Here is a 23,638-nt window from a genome sequence, read left to right as displayed (position 1 = left end):
AAGTGGTAGAGCGCTAGCCTTGAGCTGAAGAGCTAAGGGACAGCGCCCAGGCCCAGAGTTCAGGCCCACGACCGGACCCAAAAAAAAAAAAAAAAAAAAAAGAAAATATATAATAAATGGGACCAACATTGTATGGGTTTTTTGTGTGTTTGCTTTGTTTTGTTTATGAAAGTCAATTACTTTGCCTTTCTGGACCTCCTTCCCCTTACTGGTTAAGTTGGAGTGTCAAACAAAATCAATGATACAAAAATAAATGTCCTGAGAGGCCCGGTGGATAAAAAGTAAGTGAAAAAGGGATGGCCTTGATATAAAAAAGTAGAGACTTTTTCCAGGATCTTGGCTAGGCAGGGCAATGAAAGCCTTTAGGAAAATCCAAATCCATCGTTGTTGTTGTTGTTTTTAAAAGAGAGAGAGAGAGAGAGAAACACCTTCCAAAAGCTACATTGTGCCTCTAAGATAGGCTCTGTAATGATTCCTCCAACATTTAGCCTCAAATGTGTGTGCACCCATGAATTTAACCTTCTCCATCTGATCCTTTCTCTCCCAGAAAAAAAAAAAATCATGTTGCTCAAGTAGAGGTCTTGAAAAGCTGATGAGAACAGATGGTAAGTTGGAAGTGATGGCGTATGACATCCAGCCTCTCTGAGGTTATTTCTTTGAGTTTATTTCTTCTATTGCTAAGTTAAAAGTTATGAATTGAACTGTGGAGAGCAGATCCTAATAGAAACTATTCATAGAAAAGAAGCATGTAGTTATGACTCTCTACTGTTTCCTTAAACTCCCAGGAGACTTTTCTGACTTGACATTGGACTTAAGATTTGCCTCCACTGTGAAAGTCAGACTAGAGACCATTAGCTTAACCCTAGTCACCTTATCTAGATTCCAGTAGCAAGTTCTATGACTAAGCCGGGAGAGGAGAGAAGTCGGTGAAGCACAAGTCAGCTCCCCTCCTCATGCAACCCCGTTCTGGTGTGCTCATTGGTCAGGGTTAGTCCCTAACCACCTTGAGTAATGGAGAAAGACAAGATCCAAGTCATTGTTCCAAGCCGCATGATGCAGTTTCCAAAGCTTTAGGTTACATACAACCTCCGGATCTTGTGAAACCACACAGGCCACCAGCCACCCCCACAAGCTCCAAAACATTTCAGAATGTTGAGGTACGTTAAATTTGAGTGGCATTGTTCTTTTCCCAGCTGCTAGAAAACATCAGTTTCTATAGACAAAAAGAAAGTGTTTGCTCTGTCCTTTGACAATTACCCTTTATTTTTAAGACAAACTTGATATGAAAATCACATTGGTGGTAGAGAATGAGTCCTGCTGAATCTCTCCAAGGGAAAATTATGTATAGTCCATTTGTAAACCATCACCCCACCTCTAACGCAGTCTATTTCCTACAGCCATTCTTTTTTTTTTTTTTTTTTGGGTCGGGTCATGGGGCCTGAACTCTGGGCCTGGGCGCTGTCCCTCAGCTCTTCAGCTCAAGGCTAGCGCTCTACCGCTTGAGCCACAGCGCCACTTCCGGCTTTTTTCTTTTTGCTTATGTGGTGCTGAGGAATCGAACCCAGGGCCTCAGGCATGCAAGGCAAGCGCTCTACCACTGAGCCACCTTCCCAGCCCCATCTACAGCCATTCTTATTTATGTTTCCCAACAACACATTTCTTATGCCCCAGTGGAGCTGACACTCTGTGTGTGTGTGTGTGTGTGTGTGTGTGTGTGTGTGTGTGTGTGTGTGCTCGTCCTGGGGCTTGAAGTCAGGGCCTATATGCTTTTCCTGAGTATTTTTGCTCAAGGCTAGAGCTCTACCACTTGGGCCACAATTTCACTTCCAGAATTTGGTAAGTAATTAGAGATAAGAGTCTCACAGACTTTCTTCCCAGGGCTATCTTTGAGCCACAATCTCAGATCTCAGCCTCCTGAGTAGCTAGGGCTAGGATTACAGGCACGAGCTATCTGTACCTGGCCCTGATACTTTTCTATTTACCAAATGAGGTATTATTGTTTTGCTTCACTCACTCTGCTCAAGATTCATCCCATGGAAAAATGGACATTTACAAATCAAGATCAGAAGCAATGACTGTAGCGACAACACGGTGGCATATATGGTGGCAGAAGAATTAGATATGTCAGGAAAAGACAAAGCTGGAAATGTAATTGGAGAAAATGTCACAGCCCAGAGCCAGAGGGACATGTCAGAGAGCCACTGACCCTGCTGTAGGATGGGAACAGTCAAGTGTTAGGAAAGATAAAGCTGCTGAAAGAACAGGAATAAAAAGATCTGAAAGAAATATGGCATTATGTTGGGAGTGGCAAAGACCTGGCATGTCAGACAAGGTTGGGCCACAAAGTGGGAGGCCAACAAAGTCAGAGATAGAAATACCAAAGTTGGGGCTTCGGGTTTCAGAATATTAATCCCACTGCTAACGGTTCCTTCCCTTCATCTTCTAACTTTAGTAGCTTACGCTATAGTCTACAACTCATATGACAGACAGACAGACAGATAGCTAAATAGATAATATAGATTTTCTCTGTGTGTGTGTGTGTGTGTGTGTGTATGTGCGCACGCACACGTGCGTGTGCATGTGTGTGTGCATGCTGGCTTGAACTCAGAACCTGGGCACTGTTCTTGAGCTCTTTTTGCTCAAGGCTAGCACTCTACCACTTGAAGCACAGCTCCACTTCCAGCTTTTTGGTGACTAATTGAAGATAAAAATCTCATGGATTTTCCTGCTCAGACTGGCTCCTCAGATCTCAGCTTCCTAAGTAGCTAAGATTACAAGTATGAGCCACCAGCACCAGGCCCTGGCATCTATTTTTGCCTATTTTGTTCAAAGAACATATCCGTTAGCTCCTTAGCCAGCAGAAACCAAACAAATATATGTTAAATAATAAATAAATTCAATAATGTAACAGGTAGGAAGGGAAAAGGAAGACAATGTTCTTTTAACTTGTGGAATCTTTCACTTTGCTGTAGAAACAAACTGAATGGCAACAACATAATTTCCTCTGGTGGCTGAATGTTGAATGTAAGAATGTTTTCAGATGGTTTTATAACTTGCTGTGAAAACTAAATGGGCTTGTCTTAGTTTTGATTTTCTGAAATTGAGCTCAGGTTAAACACTTGGGTGATTTGAGGTCAAGGGAGGGAAAAGTGTGAGATGGGAAAGAGAGACAACGAATATGAATGCAACACTGAGGTCACTGCCATGTTAGCTCCACAGGGCCCTTCAGAGAAGCACTGAGAATGCTTCCCAGAATCTTGTGCCCAAAGAATGGGGAGACAAAGAATCTGGGGCTCCAGATTCTGACTCTATTCATTGCCTGCCTCCAATGGTAACATCCCACCTAAAACACACACACACACGCCCACGCACGCCCCCCCCCCACTTACGACTTGTACTTGTGCCAGACCTTTGTAGGCTTCCCTAGAATAAAAATGGTTACAGCGCAGTATATAGAAGGTCACGTGGCATTGTTTTAAGAAAGAAGAACTTACGTGCACATGAGCCTGCCTTCACATAAGCCTGGTCACTGAAGTTGCCATTGAAATCAGGCATTGTGATGAAGAACATCTAAAGGCCTTTGTTATTGCAGATAAGCATAAAGCAGATCTTCTCCCACCATTCCAACTTTTCTTTTTCTATGTACAGCATCCCCAAGTAATTTCCCTCAGCTCTGCCATTCATATTTCTATATCCCTTGTACTGAAGTTCACTCACTGGTTCTCAAGAGAGGGAAGAGGTAGTTTTAGTTCTCAGTGGACCTTTTGGCAATGGCTGGAGATATGCTTTGCTTATTATAATTAGAAGGAACGTACTACTGGCTTGTAGTGGGTAGATAGAGTGCAGGAATGTTTCTTAACATCTTCCAATTATATCGAATAGTCCAGCACCACAGAGATATCAATAACAATCAAATGGAAAACCCAAAGTCAGATCTATCAAAACATTCAGATGGGTCAATAATGTCAGGAAATCATAGAAACAAAAGTCTCAGTTCAAATGCCCTAGTCATATGACTTTGAGTATCTTGAAAACAAAATCATATAATAGCAGTAGTTTAGGGTTGACTTGTTAATCCTGCTATTTCTCTAGCTTCTCTAATTCACAAAAATCTAATTGCTCCAAGAGGTCTCACCATTGCCCTAAAGATGGTAAAATTAAAATTATGCAGATTAGTTCAGGTAATTTACCCTAACTACACAGATTGTAGGCAAAGGAATGGATCTTCTGAAAGGCAGAAATATTACTAAAGTTCTGAGTTTGGTGTTAGTCAAGAAAAATTTCTGATGTTGCCAAAGCAAGTCCTTTAGACGTCTGAAACAAAATCTTGTGGTAGAATAGTAAGTATGAAATGTTTAATAAATCTCTTGTTTATAATTAAAAAAATATTTTTTTTCTTTTTTTTTGGGGGGGTCCGGTTGTGGGGCCTGAAGTCTGGGCCTGAGTGCTGTCCCTCAGCTCTTCAGCTCAAGGCTAGCACTCTACCACTTAAGCCACAGCGCCACTTCCAGCTTTTTTCTTTTTTGCTTATGTGGTGCTGGGGAATCGAACCCAGAGCCTCATACATTGCAAGGCAAGCGCTCTACCACTGAGCCACCTTCCCAGCCCCTAAAAGAATATTTTATATCATATTAAATCCTCTGTTAATTAATTGTTTTCTCTCTGTGAATTTTAACACCAAAAATGTTCTACTTCTTAAATAACATATAGAATGATTTCAGGATTCCTCACCTTCTATTAATTTTGGAAATAATTTACTAATCTGAAAAGTCTGATGATCATTGGCTGAGTAGAAAAGGAACCTGTCTACATTCATGTGGTAGATTATATTATGCTAATTTAGTTTAGGAATTACAAATTGGCTTTGGTTTGGAGTTAGACAACATAAGGCTATATGTGAAGTCCAGAGAGCAGAAATAAAGTAATAGTCATACAGTGGGCGCTGGTGGCTCATGCCTATAATCTAGCTACTCAGAAGGCTGAGACCTGAGGATCATGGTTCAAAACCAGCCTGGGCAGGAAAGTCTGTGAGACTCTTATCTCCAATAAACCACCAGAAAACTGGAAGTGTCCCTGTGGCTCAAGTGGTAGAGCACTTGGCTTGAGCTGAAGAACTGAGAGACAGTGCCCAGGCCCCAAGCTCAAGCCCCAAGACTGACAAAAAAAAAAAAAAAAAAAACTAAAGTAGTCTCAGGAGATAAGAATTATGAGATGAAAATATGGATTTTGTTTTATGGCCTGGTTAGATTTAAAGGTATTAATATGATCAAGTGTCCACTAGTGAAATGTATACAGATGATCCATAGCACACAATGACAAAACCATTACCTGCAGTACTATCTCTAGTTACCTGGAATCAAATCTCTAAGAAAATAAGGTTTTGTCTGTCCACCTAGTCACATACTACATACTGGCAGAAACTCTATTCCTCTACCAAAAGCCACTTCTCCTTTGGATGGGCCTGTCCTATAGCTATAAATAGTTGGTTCTAGAAATTGTACTATTCCTTTGAGACATCAAGTCTAGAGTTCGTGGTGATTTCCTGCTGCTAAGATCAAGTGCCTGATTCTGCCTGCATCCGCATAGATACTATTTTCATCAAATTTTCTTCAGCCACATCTTTTGAACATCAGTATTATTCTCCCAACTCCCCAACAAATGATTGTTCAAGAAAGTTGAGATCTGAATCTCATTCCAATTGCCTTATTTAATTTTCTTCTTGGCTCTCATTATTGTTAAATTGATTGCCCTGCTCTCAAGAAGCACACAGTTATATTATCTGAGAATAATTCATTTTGATGAATAAAAGAAACATTTAAAAATAGCAGAATAGTTAAGCAATGATCTCTCAGAATATAATAAAATAATCACATAAACTTGAAATAATACTTGTCATTTACATTTTTAAAGAAGCACTTTTCAAAAAATACTCTTAAGAAAATAGAAAGACAAGCCTCAAAATGGGAGAAACCATTTGTAAAGCATCTTGTGATAAAATACTTTTATTCAGAATATATCAGAAATACAACTGAAGAATAAGGAGGACCAAAAACATTTGAATGCACAAAATTTCAAACATGCTCATTTGAAATGGATTTGAATAGATACTTTGCCCAAGAGTTTAGATGGATATCAAATATACAAATGAAAATTAAACTTGCTATGCAATACTACTACTTACTCATTAGAATGACTAAAATTCAATTGGCTGAAAAGACCTAATGTTGGCAAGGTTTAAAACAAGAAGAACTCTCATATACTGGTGGTGGGAATGCAAAATTGTACCCTTTGATAAATGTAGTTGGCAACCAGGTGCTGGTGGTTCACACCTGTAATCCTAGCTACTCAGGAGTCTGAGTTCTAGCAGACGAAGGTTCAAGCAGAAAAGTTTGCTAGATTATATCTCCCAAAAACTAGCCAGAAGTAAGACTGGAGGCATGGTCCAAAGGGTAGAGTATCAGACAAGCAAACTCAAGGGCCTGTTTCAACTTAAAAAGCAAAATTGAGAAGTTCTTAAAAAGGTAAGTAACTCGGTAATGATGGCTCACTCCTGTAATCCTAGCGATTTAGGAGGCTAAGATCTGAAGATCACGGTTTGAAGCCAGTCCTGGCAGGAAAGTCCATGAGACTCTAATCTCCAATTAATCACAAGAAAACCAGAAGTGGCATTGTGTCTCAAAGTGGTAGAGTGCTAGCCTTGAGTGAAAAAGATCAGGGACAGTACTCAACCCCTGAGTTCCAGCCCCATGACTGAGCAAAAACTAAAAATAAAAGTTAAATAATATACACAAAATATGACTTAGCAGTTCCACTTCTAGACACTTACACAAATGATAGGAAAGCTATATCTACATAAAGACTTGAATTCAAATGCTCATAGGATCTCTAGTAGTAATAGCCAATAATTAGAAATAACCCATCAATAGGTGAATGGAAAAAGAAATTTTAGCCTATTCATACAATGGAAACCACATGTAACACCATGAATGAATCCCAAGTTATACAAAGCTATAGAAGACAGACCTGAAGGAGAATAGGTGATCTGATTCCATTTATGTAAGACTCTAGAAAGGACAAATATCAGCCAGGGGTGATGTGAAACCTGGAGTGTATGGCATGAGAGAGAAGATGAGGATGAAGAAGAAAGAGTAGGAATTACATGATCATACAGCCCTGCCTAAAAGCCTATTGAAATGTACACCTAAAATTTGTGCAGTTTTTGTTTTTAGCTATACCTCATTACAGCTGTTCAGCAAACAAATTGCTTTATTGCCAGCATGCTCAGACACTCTTCACAAATGATTTGTGGATTGTAATCACAGTTGCTCCATAGCAGCCTCTAGAATATGATTATAACCAGCAAACATGCTCCCAGATGCTGGAACATCGACTTCGTTGCAGAGATTGTAAGCATTTCGTGTCACTGGAGGATGTGATATATTCTCTGGCCTTACAAAAGTCACCACCACTTGCAACAAAACACTACATTCTACAGATAAGAGCACTGGAGATGGACCTATTACCTTACTCTCTCACACAACTGAGCATCAGTCATTCTTCTCCTGTTATCAGACAACATTCAAAACCATGAGGAAGCTATTCAGGATAAACATGACAGATGAGAAAGGTGGTTAGTGACTGGGAAGGTGGCTCTGTGGTAGAGTGCTTGCCTAGCATTCATAAAGTCCTGGTTTTGATTCATCAGTAACACATAAACAGAAAAGGCTGTAAGGGACATTGTGGCTCAAGTGGTAGAGTGGTAGAGTGCTAGCTTTAAGCAAAAGAAGCTCAGGGACAGTGCCCAGGCCCTGAGTTCAAGCCAATGACTGGAAAGGGGGGGGGAGGGGAAGGAGAGAGGGAGGGAGGAAGGAAGGGAAAGGAAAGAAGGGTGGTTAGTTAGCACAAAGTAATTTCAGATGGACCATACTCGAATTCCAGTTAAAATAGATAGTTCAAGCTGTCTCTAACCTAACTGGACTAACACATGTAATAAAAATCATAGTAGATGGGCACCAGGGGCTCATGTCTGTAATCCTAACTACTTAGGAGGCTGAGATCTGAGGATAATGGTTCAAAGTCAACTCTGTCAGGAAAGTCTTTGAGACTCTTATCTCCAGTTAATCACAGAAAAAGTCAGACGTTGTGTGCTGGCTCAAGCCTTGAATACAAAAGCTCAGAGACAGCACCCAGGACTAGAGTTCATACTCCAGGACTAGATTCATATCCCAGGACTGGCAAAAAAAAAAAAAATCATAGTAGATCTCAAGATAAACCGTTTGCAAGAATCCACTTTCTCATTACTAGCTTAGCATACAAGAATCACCCTGAGCCAACAATTCATCTTAGACTAACAGGCTTTATTTTTGAGTTATTGTCATTTTCTCCCTCACAGTGATGAAGCGAGGAAGCAAATCTCTGCTAACTATACCATAAAGTCTGTCACAAACCCACGAGTCAGACACATAAACATCCTAGATAACACTATCTAGAAGTTTTTAAATTTACATAGTTATATGGCCTACAGCCAAGGAGATGCTGGTGGTTACTTGGCACGGTGTGAGAGAGGATGGCATTTAAGAGAAAAGAGTTGGCAGAATGACAGGAAAAAAAAAATGTGTCATAGAACTACTTTCCTGAAATCCAAACAGCTGAAAATTCAAATAGCAGAACTCTTGGCTGGATTACTCAGATAGAACTGACACTCATACTAAAAAAGATGAGGGCAATTTTAGACTATAAAGCCATATCTGAAACCAAAGGAAAACTCAGAATTGGTCTAATTTAAGCATTAAATACAGTTATTGTAATTCTTTGAAAAAATGGTGCTTTAGGATGATCACTTTGGGGACAGTCAGTTTACAAACATAGCTGTTTATACACAGGGAATATACAGACTATTGTCCTAATTTCTAGGCACAGTTTCATGCACAATAGGGACTTTCAATAAACGTTAGTTGAAATAAAATGAAAATAGGTATGATAGTTCAATTTTCTTAAAGAAAAAGAAGTCTTATATATGTGTGTTCATACAAGTTTGTCTCACAAACTTGAGGTAATGGAGAGGATCTGACTTTGTCAAGGTGATGTACAGAGAGGTTTCAATTACGTAAGTTGACTTTTATACAGAACACAGTGTTAAGCTCATGGGCGTCAGCCTTAGACTAGGTTCAAATACCAACTGAGGCACCTCTCAGATGTATCATTAGACAAGTTGCTTTTTCTCTTTGTGCCTCGTTTACTTATCTACTTACCTCAGGATGAAGATTGAGATAATCCATGTACTACACTTACGGATGATTAAAGCCTAGCAATGTGGATTGTTGGAGTGGTTTTTTTTTCTGCTTGATTCATTACAGTGATCAAGTATGCTTTTGAAATAAAAGGAAAATACCTATGGCAAAAAAACTTTAAAGAGGAGCCATAAAGAGAAGGAAATAATGAAGGAGGGAAGGGTAAGAGGAGAAAATAACTATCAATTTCATCATGAAGAAATTTCTTCTCAGGCCTTCTGATCTGTTCCAGTATGTTGTTGCAGGCACGATATACATCTCATACCTCGGGTTTGCCTTTCATCTCCATTCCCCAAATTCCTTTTGTCTATCTCTTAGGTTGCATCATCTTTCCTAAGTTCTACATTTTTACCTCTCTTTGTTTACCATTCTAGTAAGCCATATCCATCATTATATTCTTTAAGGAAGTACGTGGGAGGGCTAGAGTCCTGGCTCAAGAGGTAGAGTTATTGCCTAGCAACTTCAAGGTTAAAGGTTCAATCCCCCAAATAGATAAATCAATACAAGTATAAGTATGGTAGGTAAAAACATTCTGAGTCATAGCATGCCTGAAAACATCGTTCCTATATCCTTACACTGAATCATGCTGCTTTTATTAGGTACAAATTTTGAAAATGCAAATAATATACCTTCAAAATTCTAAAGACATTGCTAGCTGGACACCTGTGGCTCATGCCTATAATCCTAGCCACTCAGAAGACTGAGATCTGAGGATGTGGTTCAAAGCCAGTCTGGAAGGAAAGTTCATGAGACTCTTATCTCCAATAAAAATTATTCAGAAAAAGCCAGAAGTGGCACTGTGGCTCAAGTGGTAGAGTGCTGGCCTTGATCAGAAGAAGCTCAGAGACAGTGGCCAGGCCCTGAGTTCAAGCCCAAGGATTGGCAACTAGAAAGAAAAGAAAAAAAAAGGAAGGAAGGAAGGAAGAAAGAAAGAAAGAGAGAAAGAAAGGGAGAGAGAGAGAAAGAAAGGGAGAGAGAGAGGAAAGAAGGAAGGAAGGAAGGAAGGAAGGAAGGAAGGAAGGAAGGAAGGAAGGAAGGAAGGAAGGAAGGAAGGAAGGAAGGATGTTTTTAACTTCTGACTGCTCTATGACTCCCATCACTTTCTTGATATTTTAGGTGTTCTCTTTTCTGAAAGAATGTGGATTTTTCTCTGAATCCCATGTACTCTGAGAATGCACAAGAACTGGACTTGGTGTTTTAATCCACATGGCCCTCCTGAACACTTCCAGTTTGGTAACCAGTGCCCTTCAGTCATGGGATACTTTTGCAGATTATTTCTTTGATAACTTCTCTGGTTTTGCTGCTTCACTTCCTCTACCCCCTTTTCTGGGATTTGCTTGTTTTTTATCTTATTTTTTCCTTTACTCTTCTTCAGAATTTTTTAAAATTTCTATTGAGTTTTTAAATTTTTATTAGGTAATATCTATAATTTTAAGAGCTCATTTTTGGTTGTTGTGTAAATCTTTAGCTTGTTTTTGCTTTATTTCTTGTTTTTGAAGGTTGTTTTTTCCTCATAGAATCATAATAGAATCATCTAGGATAGTAAATAGAAATCTAGGAGTTTTGGCTCGTATTCCTTCTTCCTATATGAGTCTCTGTTTCTTTTTTTATTTCTTTATTGTTATTGCAAAAGTTATTAACAGAAGTGTTACACTTACATAAGTCAGGTAAAGAGTACATTTCTTTTTGGACAATGTCACCTCTCCCATCATTCTCTCCCAGTTTTTCCCTCCCATAAATTGTATAGTTCATCTCAACATAGTGTTTAGTGAGTAACACTGCAGGGTTTGTTCACTGCTTTGTTTTAATTTCTTTTTGTTGTTTTGGCACCCGTCCTGGGGCTTGAACTCAGGATCTGGGCATGGTCCTTAAGCTTTTTTTTGCTCAAAGCTAGCACTAAGCCACTTGATCCACTGCTCCACTCCTGACTTTTCAATGACTAATTGGAGATAAGAGTCTCATGAACTTTCATGCCTGGACTGGCTTTGAACCATGATCCTCAGATCTCAGCCTCCTGAGTAGCTAGGATTACAGGTATGAGCCAGTGGCACCTGGCTGTTTGTGTTATGTTAGGGTTTTCCTCAAAGGCCTAGGTAATCTTTTTTTGTCTGTTCATAAAGCAGAAGAGAAAGAGAGGGTGGAAGAAGAGGAAGATGAGGTAGGAAAGGAAGGAAGATGGGAAGGAGGGAAGAAAGAAAGAAGGAAGGTAGGAGGGAGCTAGAAAAAGTAAAAAGGGATTTCCCCATACAGATTTAAGAGAAAATATGGCCCTGCTGAACCCTAAATGTCAGATATCCCATCTCTAATACTGGAACACTTTTTGCTCTTTTAAGTAGGAAAGGGGCCAAGGTTGGAGGTGTGGCCAGTAAGCCTAGACAAGGAGCCAAAGCATCAGCTATTGTGTTTGAGTCCCAGTCTTGGAAAGATGTAGGATGGGGCTTGCTGAAGGTTGTTGTCACAAGGGAGTGTCTGATGTCTAGGTCTCTGAGTCCCCAGCCAAGAATCCTTCCCTTCCTCCTTCAGAGAAGCTTAAGCTGTAAGGCAGCTGAAGAAGAGTCTCAGTACTCTAATATAAACTGTGAACTGATAGCTCATACTTGGTAGTTAACTATTACCGACTGCAGTTATTAATATTCCCAGGCCAGAAACACACTGTACCAAAGAATAAATATCTAATCTTTTATGGAATTGAGAGTATTAGGAAAGGACAACTAGGTTCTATTGCTTCAGAAAACACTTTAAAATTCTTTTTAGCTCTTTAGGGCCTCCAATTTCTGGGCCATTAAGTTGTTCAGAGATGTAAAAACTGTGCTGTTCCTAGGATCTCTGTATTCCTGGCTTATGATGTGACTCTTTTAAGTTTGCTAAATCAATTATTGCTCATCCATCTCCTTTCCAACTTGCAGCTTTCTCCTTTTTCATTCTACCATAAAGTTTTCCCCTTAAATCGTATCTTTATTCACATCTTAGAAAGTTTTAGAAAAGAGAAAAGACAGATGTACACCTGCACTTACTTTTTCAACCAGAAGTCACCTGCAGTGTTATTTTTAAAGGAGAAAAAAATCAACAGGAATTAGTGATGGATTCTATATAAGAGGTACGGAAAGAAATAGGTATCGTTCCAAGATTCCTATAGTTACAGAGATAAGGAAAACTGGAATGAGAACAGATGGGTAAGTTGGTAGCAGATGGTTCTGTTGGGTTTAGACATATTGAAAAATGACGTGATAGGAAACATCCAGCCAGAGATGCTGTGGTAGAAAGGCACTATTGGAGCACAGGGAAGGCTGAAGGCTGGACATGTTGACTTGGAAAACCAAAAACAGTACTTGAGTCTATTAATGTACGTTGGAATTATAAACAATAAAGGTATGAGCATATCAAGAATATAAGGAAGAAAAAAATGACAAGTTTTTCATAAAAGGGGAAAAAAAAACAAGAGATGTGTGTCGAAATAGAAAATTATCAGTATTGTATAACTGTGTGAAAAACATGTGTTTGGGTAAATCCACACAGCATTGAAGGATAGGGCATGAAACCCAAAAATGGTTGTTTTGCGGAAGCTGTGGAATATATACTCTAAGAGGATCTCTGGAGTAAGGAAAAAGGACACCTGTGGATCAAAATCCCACAAATAAGGGTTGGGGCAGGGGCCAATACTGGTGAATGTGTTTTGGATAAGTATGCAGGAGGAGGAGAACAGAACTGTAGTTGGTGGAGATCCAGGAAGTAACTATTAAGTGCCTTAGAGGCATTGCTATAAAGATGAGAAAGCCAGACATGGGATTCTCATAGCAAATAACAGCAGGGAAGTCAAGCCAGGGCTCAAATGAGTTACCACAGTCACAGGTGGCCCTCCAACAAAATTAGATTACTATAAGTCCTGCAATGAAGTAGAATCTCCTAACAGCTTCCTCCTAGGCTAGGCAAATGTTTGAATACTAGATTTGAGCTAGATCAAGCTAAGAGGTGACTGATAGTAAAGATAACTCATCTATTAAAATTCAATATTTTCTAACCAAGAAAGGTTTGCCTTTGTCTTCATCCTAGAAAAAAATGTCCACACTTGTGCACAAGGAGCGAATGTAAGGGGATTCACTGTCTTTCACTGTAGTGTTTGCAGTCAACAAATTATAAGCAATCTTTATGCCCATCCAGTGGGGAATGATTAAGTATATGTATGAATTTGAAGTAATATATAGCCATCAAAATGAATAAGGCAGTTTGCAATGACCTGCTTTGGAAGATATTTAGCAGTAATGTTGAACTGATGTGAGGGGTGGCACAATATTGGAAACTGCAGGTAATTGTGCATTTGGTGGGGAAAAGAGCAATGGAGAGAAAGATCTTCCAAAGATAGAAGGGTTCTGAAGAGGATGCATCATTATGGATCGTTACCTTTGGACATTTCATATTCTGCAAAGTCAGGAGGAAGAAAAAGCAAGTGCATTTGAATAGGAAAAAGATCCTCACCGACCTTCAGCTGAACACTAGAGGTGAGAAACCACCATACAAGGACATCACGGGAGATGAGTGGCTGTGCTCTCTACACTTTGTAATGTCCTTTCAGGAGAGCAGAGGAAAAACAAAAGCTAGCACCGACAAAAGGGTACAACCAAGACACTAGATTAAGGGAGATCCAAGTCTATTTGGGATTGAAGACATTTTGGAGAAGGTAGGGACGCAAGGTTTGTGGAAGGTTAGAGTTAGGAATAGCCTCAGAACCCACCCTGTCCCCTATTAACTGTTGAGGAAACTGAAGTCCAAGGAGGAGCCATAGGGGATATGCTTTGAAGTCCACACTGCTTAGCAACTGCTTCAAATCAGTATTTCCATGCCCTTGAAACAGGCATAAAAAGTTGTCCTGGGTTCTGAGGCTTTGTTTCTTTGTTCTGACCACTGGAAATGAATTTATAAGCAACTTCCATGCCAGTCCCTCCTCACGTAACAACACAACCAGTCCTCATAATAACTTACTGTGGATAAAATGGTTATCACTCCTTTTTTACATCCCAGAAACATGTACATAAGCCACACAGCTAGAAAGTGATGGTAGGACCAGGATTCTGAGCAGACATCTGTCTCCATAGTTAAGTCCAAGCACTCTACCATTTGAGCCATACCTCCAGCCCTTTTTCAGTTTGTTACTTTTCAAATAGGATCTTGCATTTGTGCCCAGGCTGACTGGGACTACAATTCTATTTATGTTCCCCATATAGCTACCATGGCAGGTATGCACCACCATGATCAGATTTTGTATTAGTGGAAATGGGGCTGGTCAGTTTTATCTAGGGTGGCCTAGATAAAACCTTCCTGATTTCAGCTTTTCAAGTAGCTAGGATTATGGGCCTATGCCACTGCACTTCACTGAATCCAAGCTACTGTACTTCTCTAGAGCATGATACAATGTCTTGCATGTGACAAGAGATGAAGAAAATACTAAATATTATTACTAGAGAAAGCGAGTCGACAAGTAAAAGGCTCCCAGTGTCCAGGTTCACTCTGTGACACTATGCTTTCTTGGTCAGCTTATTCACAACATCCCTGGAGAACAAAGAAAGATGACAAAAGAACTAGCCACTGTTCACAGAGGAAATCAGGGCTAAAATGATTCAGAGTAGATGTCACAAGAGTAGAGTTAGATTTCATTGCCCAAAGGTCAAATCTCATCCCAAGACATGTCTTAGATCTTTTGCATCAGATCATGTCTGGTTTAGTATATGTGCATGTTCAGCTTAGTTTCACCATTGCAATGCTATTGATTCACTCTTGTGTGATGACCACACATTGTGGATGGTCAAAAGCATGGCATAATAGCTCCAAACCTTGCTGGCTTCAAGTTAGCTTATACAACTGGCTCAGTAGCCGCTAGACATCATTTCTTGGCTGTGAAGCATACTAGCATACCCTTATCACAAGTAGAGCTGTCTCCACTGTGCCAAGATGGCTGTCCTCCTCAACAGACTTGGTGGAAGGACCAGAGGCAGAAGAGAATTATGGAGCCCCCAGGAATCCAAAGCACAGCGCAAACATGGGAAGGAAGCTCTCCTCCTGTTTTCCGGGAATGGGCATACCACATCTTCATAGTACACTCTCTCAGCATGTATTTTGGCTTCTAAAAAGCAGCTTCTGCTTTCAAGAATTTTTTTTTTTCAAAGAGAAGGACTCAAAAGGTTTCACTGGAGACTTCACAAATGTACATGACAATTACAGATCGACAGCTGCAAGATCCGAAAGGGCCACTACTCTTCATTTGTGGAAGTAACAAAACTCATTAAGAGCTTAATGAGAATTTAAGGGTTTCCCCCCACCCCCTCCATGTCATTCTAAAGATTTAACACTAATTAGAAACCCAGAGTCTTTCCCTAGAGCCTGAAGCAGAAGGAAGGAGAAAGAAGATATCCACTCTTCCCATTAATACTTACAGGGGCCATTATACATCCATTTCTGGATTGGGTGTGTGGAGAGAAGGGAAAAGATGGCATAAAGATGAGAGAGCGTATAATTACTCCCTTCCAGGAATTCATTCATGGCATGCTAAAGACACAAACAGAGCTGCATTTCTAAACCGGATTACCTGAATTCAAATCTTAGGGGACACATGCTGTGCCTCTTCAGGCCGATGACACTCTCTCTCCTATCATTTCCTTATTGTTAAAATGAGGTCAGTGATAGAATTACCATCCTGTTACTGTAGGAATTAAACAGAACTATGTGTTATGATTTGGATCCTAATTGATCCTCTAAAGGACTCTTGGAAAGTGGTACAAACATTAGAACCTACTAGGAATTTAGGTCGTTGGGACACGACTTTGAAGGGGATATTGGGATCTCTCTCTGTATCTCTCTCTGTCTCTCTCTCTGTCTCTCTCTGTCTGTCTGTCTCTCTCTCTCCTTCCATTCCTCTTCCCCAGCCACCTACAAGGTAAAAACTTTTCTCTGCCATCTTCCGTGCACTCCCACCCATGATGTTCTTTCTGCTTTACCATAAATCCCCCAAAGCAGAGCTAACCAAATGGACTTAGAAGCATGAAGCTGTGAGCCAGAACAAACCTTTCCTCCTTTTAAGTTGATTTTCTTAGGCGTTTTGTCATCAACAATGGAAAGCTAACAGAGTGTGTATCAAATTTCTGTGGAATGCCTAGAACAAAGATGATGCTTGCAGTTGTTTGTTGTTATTGTGATGATAAACTATCACAACCAGAGGAAAATCACTACGCCAAAGGTGAACATCAGGTTTTTGGATAGGTACACACTTTGAAATAATTTGGTTTCCTGCATGACTAGAAGTTCTATAAAACATTTGAAAAGAACACAAGGGCAGATTTTTTGGATCTTCTTGCTACACTGGCCACAGGGCTACTATGCCAGTTTCCCTCTATTTATACTGCACTCTCATTTAGCCTCAAAGTCTTTCTTTAGAACTAGATTCAGAAAGGCTCAGTGCCTATGTGTCTCTTCATACACATACTGAAACAAAGTCCAAGCTATGGAAACAAAAGACCTATTTATCTCTCTCTCTTTCTTTCTTCCTTCCTTCCTTCCTTCCTTCCTTCCTTTCTTTCTTTCTTTCCTTCCTTCCTTCCTTCTTTCCTTCTTTCTTTTTTTTCTTTCTGTTTTTCTTTTTAATTTTTGATGATTCCATCTTTACCTTATGTATGGGGTATTCAAGTATACATCTTCGGAAGGGTCATAGGGAGGAGACAGAACTCAAGGAGAAAAGGGTGAAAAGGTACAACAGTGGAGCTCACTGAACGTTGATGAAAGTGAACTGTGCAACTTGTAGGTGGAGATAGGAGGGAGGGACTGGGAGAAAACGAGGGAACAGAAGACACTGTATGAAAAGAAATGTACTTATTACCTAACTCATGTCATTGGAATCTGTTAGCAAAATGAGCTCCCTTCCCATAGCTTAGTCCATTCATTCCCTTCACAGTTTAGCATGCTCCCTTCCTAGGCAGCACTAGGCCCATGTAGTAAAGGCAGTAAATAATCAACTTCCAACCCCCCTTTACCTTGGGATGGCACTTCTCTGGGCACTACCACCATATAAGGCAACAAGAGCCCCTTAGAGTGACCTTCAGGACTGGGCAGCTGCAGGGCCCTTATCTACTACTTGGATAGCAGCCATAAATCCTAGTCCACCGTGATGAAGCACCTAGCCCTCATGTCCACACCAGGGTCTCCGCCTCCTAACCTGTTCTAGCACCTCCTTAACCTCCTAGGCTATATAGGTCACCTCAGACAATAGCCGGTGCTTCTTCTCACTTCTCCCTTGTGAGGAGTCTTGCCAGCCCCTTTCCAGGCATTAAACCTTTTTTTATTCTCTGTACCTGGATGTCTGTGTGGTTCTCTGGCAATGTCTAATAATCTTTCATTTAATCTTTCAGAAGCCCTCTGTATATCAATTCTATAATAATAATAAAATAAATTAATCTAAAAAAACAAAACAAAGTTGCTGGGTGCTGATAACTCACACATGTAACCCCAGCTACTCAGGAAGCCGAGATCTAAGGATTACAGTTCAAAGGCAGCCTGGGTAGGAAAGCCTATGAGGCTCTTATCTCTAACCACCAAAAAGCAGGAAATGGAGGTGTGGTTCTAGTGGTAGAGCATTAGCCTTGAGCAGAAAAAGCTCAGGGACAGCCCTCAAGCCCTAAGTTCAAGCCTCAGAACTGGCACAAATAAATAAATATTTTTTTAAAAAAACTTGCCTCTCATACAGAAATTGGCCTGCCATCCAGGAACAAAATAAGATCAGAAATTTTACCAAAAAAAAAAATCTGGCTGTTAGTTTTCTCCCATAGATATTCCACGTGTTTTTTTTCAAACCCAGTGAGATTTGAAGGTGGGAGAAAAGGGATATTAACAGCCCTTTCTAAGTGGATTGTCTCAGCATTCATTCATATGCTCAAATTCCTGGGCTTATCCTTTAGACCAAACCACAGTTATTATTATTATTATTATTATTGGTTGCATCTTACTTTCTCTCTGCATTATCACTACATTACCTCAACCAAACTAATGTTGAGGTAGGGCAGAGAGGAAGAGAGGCATGGCCAAAGGAGCCTGCATCAATGGTCATCAGGGAAGCAGCTAAAGCAATTCAGCCTTGTGCTGCCCCTGTGCAGGTCTAGACCCCAGGATGCACCTGATTGTTAGAGCAGGGTGCCAGGTCAAGGATGATGGGAAAGTGATGTTAGTATTCTTCTGGGTGCTTTGGGAATCTATCTGAGGATTCAACAAGATCTGGTAACATTCTAGCTCCACTGGGCATAACTAGAAATAGAAGCAGGAAGTTTGCTTATTCAGAACCTGTGGTGGCTGGCTTGAGTGGCAAAGAGGAGACCAGCTTTGCCTGGAATAAATCTGGGTAAGTTCGTCTTGTTGCAGAATTCTGGAAAGAAGAATGGAATGTTACCTCAGAGGCACCCCACCAGAGGGTGCCTCCACCCTTGTCAGTCATGGGTGGAGAATTTCTGAGAGGTATTATTTCCCTAGCACTTCTAGAGAGCCACATCCATAATTGGCTGTAGTCAGAGGAGGCCCTAGAAAGTGACGAAAGCCCTGTGGCAGAGACATACAGGTCTTGCAACTGCCCTGAAACAGGAAGACCCAGGAGACTGGAAAGTAGCAAATGCTAAACATACTTATACATATTCCCTCCTGAGTCAGGACCAGTGGTTGCCTGGCTGCAAGGGAACATGCAGAATTCTGCAGCAGTATCAACTTCTCTTTCTGGGTTAATATACTGATGATAACCCCTTCATTAGCTTAATTGTTGCCTTCCGCTGAGTCTCTCTCCTCTGACCTGTTGCTTGTTTCCTAGAATGACTTCTCAAATAAATCATTGGCATTTGAAGCTTTATCTGAGGAAAGCTTGTGCTCCAAGGGGAGCAGGAAAGCTGTTGAAACACTCTGAGAGGCAGCTCTCTGTGTCTTTTAGGAGACCCCCATCATCTCACCCCTTCTTTGCCTTCTCACAGTTCATGATAAGAGTTTGGATAGAGTCAGAGTGGTCATGTCTCATTCCCAGTCACCTCGGCCACAAACAATCGAATAGAAATTATCTACTCTTTTCTAATCAGAGAAGTCTGAAATCCAAGTGTGCAGTTCTACAGGGGGCATCTGAGGTACCCTGTGAGTCTGGTGTGAAGGGTTTGTCCTCCACAGGATAACCAAGAAAGCCCCAGAAAGGACCATGGAAAACTCCACTTCTCTGATGCACAGAATCCCAAGCTTTTGGCCATAAGCAGCCAGGTCTGTGAACAGCCTAAGGTGAGCCAGGACAAGCCAATTAGATACACAGACAGGCAGCTGGACAAAACATTGGAAAGGCTTTGTGTATGGCACTTGAGATTACCTCAAAATGTTTAAAGGTACAAGTTGATGGTAAAATAGACAACCCTCATGGCTTATGGCTGTAATTCCAGCTACTCAGAAGGCTGAGATCTGAGGTTTGTGGTTTGAAACTAGCCCATACAGAAAAGTCATTGTGACTCTTATTTCCAATTAATCAGCAAAAATAAGTGGAGTTGTGGTTCAAATGGTAAAGGGCCTGCCTTGAGAAGAAAAAAAAAACTGAAAGCATGGGGCCCTGAGTAAAAGATAGGCAATCCTTATGAAACTGCAGAGCTTCTGCATGGCAAAAGACATAGCTAGCAAGATTAATAGAAAGCCCATGGATTGGAAGAAGATCTTCACTAGCCATACAATGGACAAGGGTCTCATATCTAAAATATACCTGGAAATCAAAAAATTAAATCCCTCAACAACAAATCCTCAAAGAAACAACTGCCCAATAAATAAGTGGGCTACAGACTTAGAGAAACTTCTCTGAAAAGGAAAGAAGGGTGGCCAATAGACACATGAAGAAATGTTCAACCTCTTTAGACATAAAAGAAACGCAAATCAAAACAACAATTGAGATACACTCATCCCAGTTAGAATGGCTATAATCAAGAACTCTAATAACAACAGATGCTAGAGGGGATGTGGACAGAAGGGAACTCTACTGCATTGTTGGTGGGAATGTAAACTTGTTCAACCACTTTGGAAAGTAGTATGGAGGTTCCTCAAAAGACTCCACATAGAGCTCCCCTATGACCCAGAAATCCCAGTTTTGGGCATTTACCCAAATGATCACAAACAAGACCATACTAAAGCTACCAGCACAATTATGTTTATCAAGCATTATTTCCCATAGCTAAGATATGGAACCAACCCAGATGCCCCTCAGTGGATGAATGGATCCAAAAATTGTGATATATATACACAATGGAATTCTATGCCCTATGCCTCCATCAGAAAGAATGACATTGCCACATTTGTTAGGAAATGAAAAGATTTGGAAAAAATTATATTAAGTGAAGTAAGCCAGGCCCAAAGAAACATAGGTCTCATGGTTTCCCTTATTTGCAATAATTAGTACATGTCTGAGTCAAGCAGAAACGGTCAGATAAGTTGAAGTTAGGGGAATGAACCCTAAGATAAGTATCCAATTGATTTTTTCTTTCTTGCGATTGTTTCTAACATATTTATAAGATGATTTCTTTGTTGCTTTGTATGTCCCTCCCCCACTGTATAACCCCTGCTTTCATTGTATTTGATGTTGGTATAATTTGTGGAGGGGAAGGGAAAAAACAAACGGTTTAAATGGGGATACAGGTGGACCCATTGCAACAATGAGATGTACAAGTCGTTATGTCGAAAAATGAACTATCACTTTGCGGGGGGGGGGGGGGCGGACGGGAAAGGATGGGAAGGGAAAACAAAGGAGGAGGCACCAATGCTAGATAAGAAAAGTACTCATTACCTTGCCCATGTAATTGTAACCCCTCTGTACAGTATTTTCACAATAAAAATTAAAAAACAAAAAAGATAGGCAATCCTTGGGGAAGAAAAACACAGCAGAATCTGAGATGCCCTGAAACTTCTATGTAATATTCTTAATGAGAAATAAAAAGAATGAAGTGAAAGGAAGCCAGGAGCTGGTGGCTCATGCCTGTAATCCTAGCTACTCAGGAGGCTGAATTCAAAGGATCACAGTTTGAAATCAGCCTGGGCAGCAAAGTCTGTGAGATGCATATCTCCAATAACATCCTCAGTAAAGGCTGGAAGTGGTGCTATGGCTCAAGTAGTAGAGCTCTAGCCTGGAGCCAAAGCAGCTCAGGGATAGTGCCCAAGCCCTGAGTTCAAGCTCCAGGACTGGCACCTCAAAAAAAAGTGCAAGGAAAGAGGAATCTTTGGGACTGGTCTCTTATTTGATATCCTCTACATTTCCTATCAATATTATTATTTTCATCAAAGTAAAGATTTTCCCCACAACAGGATAACTGACTATCTTGGGCTGACCACAGTGCAAATGTTTTTCAAAGCCCACAGGTGACAGTTGGGATTTCTGGCGCCCAGGCACTAGTGCTGGCTACACTGACATTTAGTTCAAGGACAACAGCAGAAGCTTCACTCTGAGCCATTTCAGCTCACCTGAATTTTCAGATATCTGAATCACCACACTACTCAGAAGCTGGAATACCTCTAACTTCTGCACAATTTAAATGTCTCAAAATTAAAAGCGTCTCAAAATCAACCAGAGCAAGGTTATTTTGTTGGTTTTGCTTTGGGAGAAAAATAGATATGATTTACTTAGGCATATATCCCAAGTGATCATTTAGATCAAATAAGGTCATGGACTATAGTTAAATTACAGTGTGTGTGTGTGTGTGTGTGTGTGTGTGTGTGTGTGTGTGCGCGCGCGCGTGCGCATGAGGGAGAAAAGATGATTTTACAAAGATGACTTAAAAAGTATTGGCATAACGAAAGGTTGATATGCCCAATGACAGATAAAATATACAATTACTTTTTCATTTAAGTAAATCCCTTAGCAATGCATTTTTGTGAAAGTCACCCACTGGCTATTTTCAGAGTAGCACACACAGGTGACAAGCTGATTCATTCAATGGTGCACTGGCAGACTACATTTAAAGTGTAAAGATAAAAATTTCACTCATTTTACAGTTTATTATGAAATTTTCAGAATGCTTTTTTAATATGTGTTTTGCCTGAGCACCTCCAAGCTAAGTAGGTCTGGTTGCATTGTTACCTTACTACCCAATGTAGAAGGAAATATAAAGCAAAATCATGACAAGGAGGAAAATTACGGTTGGGGTCAGACACTGACTCTGCTTAGTTGGCAATCACATAACTCACATTGTTGAAAAGCTCCAGTGATTGCTTATCCATTACAGATCAATTGCAGAAGGGCAGTTAGTTTATTAGAACATAATTTAGGAATCCTGTAAACATTTGGGATTTAAACCTACTGACTGAATACATAATAATGAACTTATATGTGAAATTAAATACAACCCCAAGGAATATTTATGTACACATTATTTTAAATTCTTTTTTTAAAAATTCTATCTAAAGCCCTTCCGAGCAAACTATATGCCAAAGGAACAAAAAGCAATTTAACCAACCTGGATTCATATAGCTACCACCCAACCTAAGGAATTTTACCTGAGCAGTTGTCATCTGCTTAATACAATTGGTCTCCATACCAAGCTCTCCATCCACAGTTCTAACCAACTGTGCAATAAAAAAAAAAGTTGGAGCTGGGAATGTGGCTCAGTGGTAGAGTGCTTGCCTAGCATGCATGAAGTTCTGGGTTCGATTCCTGAGGACCACATAAACAGAAAAAGCTGGAAATAGTGTTGTAGCTCAAGTGGTAGTGTGCTAACGTTGAGCAAAAAGAAGCTCAGGAACAATGCCCAGGCCCTGAGTTCAAGCCTAGGACTGGCAAAAAAAAAAAATGTTTTAAATCTCAACTTGTACAGACTTGGTTTTTAAAAATCACTATTCCCTAATCAATATAACTAGCCTTCGCATAAGTATTTACATGGCATTAAGGATATTATTTCAAGAATATGGAAAGATGAGAGATTTCAGCATCCACAAGTTTTAGTAATGGAGGAAGAGAATACTGGCTGATGCTTACTATGAACTCATTATATTATTCTAAGTCCTAGAAATGGACTCCATTGATTGACTGATTCATTCTTCAGGAAATACTATTATTAATCTCATTTTACAGGTCAGGTAATTGATAACCTGTGAAAATCACAAGTTTGGAATTGACTAGTAATCAAAAGAGAAGCAGGCAGGTTCTATGGCTACTCAGGAGGTTGAGATCTGAGGACTGCTGTTGAAAGCCAGCCTAGGCATGAAAGTCCATGAGACTCCAATAAACCACCAAAAAGCCAGAAGTGGAGGTATGGCTCAAGTAGGAGAGCTCTAGCCTTAAACAAAAAAAGCTCAGAAATAGTGCCCAGGCCTTGATTTCAAGCCCC

The sequence above is a fragment of the Dipodomys spectabilis genome, unplaced genomic scaffold, assembly GCF_019054845.1.
Source record: "Dipodomys spectabilis isolate Male_0828 unplaced genomic scaffold, ASM1905484v1 ptg000073l, whole genome shotgun sequence".
Classification (NCBI taxonomy): Eukaryota; Metazoa; Chordata; class Mammalia; order Rodentia; family Heteromyidae; genus Dipodomys; species Dipodomys spectabilis.
The sequence above is the reverse complement of the archived record's forward strand: the minus strand, read 5'-3'. Positions refer to the sequence as shown.